At 36.0% G+C, this 4,850-nt stretch overlaps 1 long non-coding RNA gene across 1 annotated transcript; it reads right to left on the bottom strand.

Annotated features, from left to right (window-relative positions):
* Positions 1-1,543: 1,543 nt before the first annotated feature.
* LOC139764342 (uncharacterized) lies at positions 1,544-4,246 on the bottom strand. Its single transcript, XR_011716347.1, has 4 exons — positions 4,108-4,246; positions 2,511-2,596; positions 2,184-2,276; positions 1,544-1,683 (listed from the first exon to the last, which is right to left on the bottom strand). It is a non-coding gene; the product is annotated as an uncharacterized lncRNA (long non-coding RNA).
* Between the last annotated feature and the right edge of the window lie 604 nt (positions 4,247-4,850).

The raw sequence follows: 4,850 nt of genomic DNA, 5'->3' as shown, positions 1-4,850 counted from the left end.
CCTCACCCACATGCTTAGAGTGTAGAAATATCCAGTTTGCCGTAAACTTCAGCTCCTATATGATAGTTAACTTGTAACTATCATGGCCTCCTAGTTTTGTAATATCTGAACTGTGTATTTTCAGCCAAGTGACTGCCTACAACCAAGAAGCTGCTATTTCATTCATTCATTTATTTAATTTAAGCAATGGTAAGATTGCCATCAAGTCATCACATCATACTTCTTTGAGTTGTACATTTACAACTATGTTCTTTTTTCTTGATAATATGTATTTGAAACAGGGTGCTTAATCTCTCACACATTTCCCAAATGTTGGAAGTTGCATTAGAACATCGCTTACAATTATCTCTTAGGTAAGGCTTAAATTTCTGGCTGAGGGATGGTCTTAATTTCTAAATTCATTTTGAATTTTGGCAAAAAGTCCTCATTTATTCACCATGTTAACAAATACTGAATTTTAATATTTTGGAGCTCAGCCCACAGGTTCTTTAAAGTATCCAAGTTGTATCATTAGCCATTTCCACTGTACATTTGACATCAGGTGATAAGAAGTTCCCATGAATTAATTAATATAATCATTCATCCAGTCCATGAATATCATTTGACAAAAGTTTGCACTTATAGTTCCCTAAACCTCCTAGTAGTGACATATTGTGATATGCTAAAGCAATCAAACAACTTATCAATTTAATGTGTACGCTACTGTAATGGTCCCCAGTTGAATGGGGGTAAATTTCAGCTGCCACCATTTCGCTGAACACTTGGGCTTAACTCTCATGTCTGATAAATCTTATTCTTGAATATATTTTTGTCAAATTAGGGGCTGATTTTACGTTTCGCTTTTGGTCATTGGTATAAAACTTAGCAATGTACTTTCACGAAACAGTTTCATCCTATTATGACATATTTCCTCGAGTTATTATGCTGACTCTTTAGTCAATGAAAAGATGAAAAAAGTGGATCTGCTTCTGATTGAAAGAGGGATTTTCTTTAGTCAAGCTAGGTTTCTCAAACACTGATCCTTGAATTTGCTTCTTGGCCACAGACTGTAGATTTAAAAATGAACCCTGTTTCCTGCACTATGCACACAGCAGCCTCATGCATTTCTTTTAGAAGATCAATATTCATTGTTCCATCAGAAATAAAGGATCTTAAAAATTGCTCCCACTTCAGAATTAATGCCTTAACCATGAAAACTACCTTATTAAACCTTCCAAACTTTTGATTACAAAATTCAACTTCCATTAGTTGCATGCCATCAAACACAATCCCACAGTGTTTTCTTCATGGCTATGCATGTTCATCTTTATTATTCAGCATCTATAGCATGCAGGTATTCCAGCCAACTTTCAAACCAATTTTACTCGACCAGTTGTGCAATGTACTGACTGATGGTGATGCAAGTATATTACAGAACTTTGTAGGGCATTTGGACTTTTTTTTAATTACCACAGAAAAACTTTAATCTTTATAAACCATAACATCGTCCCCTCTTATTGGTTTATGAACATCAGCTGGGTGTTTAAAAAATAAAACCATAGGGTTAAGGTACCAGGATTCATTATTCATGAAGCTTACAGAAGTTGCAGATTTTGGACGAAACGATATGCGTCTATTCTTTAGTCTTCACATTTTTGTTCTGTACTTCCTCAGTAACTTTGATGATGGTGACATCACATGAAGCTAGAGGAAAAAGTTGGTAATATTTGTCTTTAATAACATGCAAACTATGGAAAATTATAGGACAGGCTTTATTGTAGGAGGAAAAGCTTTGGGAGTTTTTGCAAAGACCAGTAAGGTGGCAGTATAATCATACATTCATTTTTATGTTAAAGGATTAATCCAGAAGTGGAAACAAGTTTTGGAATCTTTTAATAGAAGAGCTATGGATAATTATTTCAAATGTATAGTGAAGGAAACCAAGTTCATCATTTTTTTCAAGAAGCTTGCAATGAACAGAGAATATCCCTTTTTCTTTGTCAATCAGGAGCAGGTATACTTTTTTTTTCCAGTAGTTGATAAGATGAAAGTTTGTCACATGCCCTGCCATATTTGTCCTAGATAAGATATTGGCTCAAACATGTCAGTATATATAACACGATCTCGAATCTGATCCAATAAATTAAAGAAATTGCCATTGTTAAACTTAAAACAGTAAAATTACAGTTTGTAATATATAATACCTGCACAAAGTACTGGAGCACTTGTTAACTGGGAGTTTTTGCCTGGGAGTTCCTTAGGGAGAACTGTTGTCTGTTGGATTGCAATCATAACATCTGCAATAGAATAATGCAGCTTCTAATTGTGTTTATTCTGCCTTGAACCAATGCCCGTATTAGGAAAACAGAAAGCAAAATGTAGATATGGCACAGTAATACAGTATTCTTTGAGTAATACATATATGTGTGCTCTATTAAGCTTAATACCATTGTTCTTTGATATTTAGATGCTAAAACTAAAGACAGTCAAACTAAACTTAATAATTTCTATATTTTTAACACTCATTATACCTGCAGAATAGACTTGATTCTTCTCTGAGAGTACAATTTGTTTGGTTGCTGGTGCCCCTGATGACAGAAAGCCATCATGTCACAGTCTGCAATAGAGGGAAACCTATTAATTGTGCAAAAGTGATAAAATGTCATTCCTGTTGCATTTTCCTAGGTTCCTATTTCAAATTCCTATAAAACTATAAAAAAATGACATTTCCTATAACTGTACTAAGTTCTATAAAAGAATTAAAGGAATAAATATGACTTGTCATGGAAGGTATTTCAACTGCTGAGAACATTGTGATCTCAATACATGCAGGAAAAGACACCTAATTACCTTTCATAATCAATTTTAGGAATAAAATAAAGGTTTTAATTATGCAAACCATTCCTAGCATTGGTATGCTAATATATTCTCTATATAATTCTACACCATGGTGTAAAAATTCAAAATTTAGGTTCATAAGAAAAATTCAGAAAAAGCCTAGCTAATCTTTTGTACTATCTCTGCCTATTTCAAGTGGCAACAAGTGGCTGGTTATCATCCCACATTCACCCTTGGTATCAGTAAAATCAACAGTGTCCTGTAATCCACAACATTTCACTGTAAGAAATTATATGATAGACAGACAAACAAATCTGAACCACTTGAGCAAAATTTCAGTGATGATATTTCCAATTTAGTGGAAATTTATTGATACCTTTTCAATGAAAATTCAAACTTCTGCACGAATATGGTTGCTACACACATGATATATTAAGTCGTTTCAGATGTCTGTCCATGTGTAGGCTTGTTTAGGTTACAGCTAAACTGATTCAACGATGAAGTCGTCAGGTATATAATGAAATAACATATGAACTTGGAAACTGACATGTTAGCTGAAAGTAAATTAATAACCAAATAATAAAAAATAAAAATGAAGCAATACGAAAACCTCGACATATCTTCACTATTCCCTAAAGTTGAACCATTTACTTTGTATTCCTAACACCAGTTAAGTATGAAATAAAGCCTTAATTGTGTAAAACATATTTCAAGAATGATAACCTCTGACAGACGTCCCTCCAAAGCTACCAAGAATCCGAACGTGTAGGCTGAATGGCTTTTTGCCAACCCGTCTGCAGAATGGTCACATATCTCATGTCCTCGAAAACAAATCTCTATAGAAATGACTGCAGAGGTAACCTCTGTTCTTTTACCGTTTGCTGGAATTGAAGAAAAGCGTTACGAATCCAATACACACATTAATTGTTCATTTTTAGTGTTACCCAACGGTTTCCCTGTACTTCACAGCCCTGCCCATACATATGTCGATAGCCTTAAATATACAAGTTGGAAGTGCTACACCTAAATTCCCCATATTCAGATGAATTCTGTACATCGTGAGGAACCCATGGTATCAGTTTTGTTAAATTCCATCATCACATGGAAAACTTGTGTACTGTTTTAAAGTCTTTAAGAAGTTTCGATACTAGTTACCTGTAACGTAACATACATGCTTCGCCGCCTTTGCTTTTAATGTCTTCGTATTTTCTTATCATCTGGGGAAAAATGAAACCTTAGATCTTTGTTAGTGTTTTTGGTTGTTCAGTACAACACAGTGCTTCTTCCTACCTCGTCTTAGAGCTGCTACAACAGGCACACCTTCCTCTCCACATACCACGATCAGAATTCCAAACAGACGACGTACTGTCACGTATATTTTCCCGCCATTTATCGCATTACCATCAAGTGCCGAGCGCGGACTCACCAGGGATCCCTAAATGGTGACTTTAAGTCGTTTTAGCTTTATATGAGGACCTCAGGATTGCCGTGATGAATTAGCCAGATGAATTTACCATATCCGCCAGGGTCGTATTCTTGTCTCCGTAGGTTCTTTTAATTCTTTACTCGGCTAAAGGTGTTTGGATGGCATATGCATCAAAGCACAAAGTCGAAAATCATTTGAATCAAGGGATGGTGGACCTCAACACGTGCGCGGCACACAAGTACCACGTCTATGCCATAGTATTTAGCCTCTCTTGGCTATGCAGCGACGAACACGCTCGCTGAACGAGAAAGAGCGCCCAGTCTTTACACCCTTTGTGTTGTTAACCTGTGGAAGCTAAACTAAGCTTGCTATTTTTGCTTACACTTGTGTGTTTTGATAGTGTTCAAAATGACTTCATCTGATACTGAAATACAGCTTGGTTTGTCAAGCTACTGTAGGAGGAGAAAGAGGAATGTAGAGCGGTGGAAGAGTGTGGAATCGAAACTGAAAAGGAACGCATGGCTGGCGTATATAGGCTGCAGGACCATCAAAAGTTCCTGCTCGTGTTATAGGCCCTGCGTGTAGGTGTGGCTTCGATAACTTGGGA

Source organism: Panulirus ornatus, chromosome 49, assembly GCF_036320965.1.
Source record: "Panulirus ornatus isolate Po-2019 chromosome 49, ASM3632096v1, whole genome shotgun sequence".
Classification (NCBI taxonomy): domain Eukaryota; kingdom Metazoa; phylum Arthropoda; class Malacostraca; order Decapoda; family Palinuridae; genus Panulirus; species Panulirus ornatus.
The sequence above is the reverse complement of the archived record's forward strand: the minus strand, read 5'-3'. Positions and strand labels throughout refer to the sequence as shown.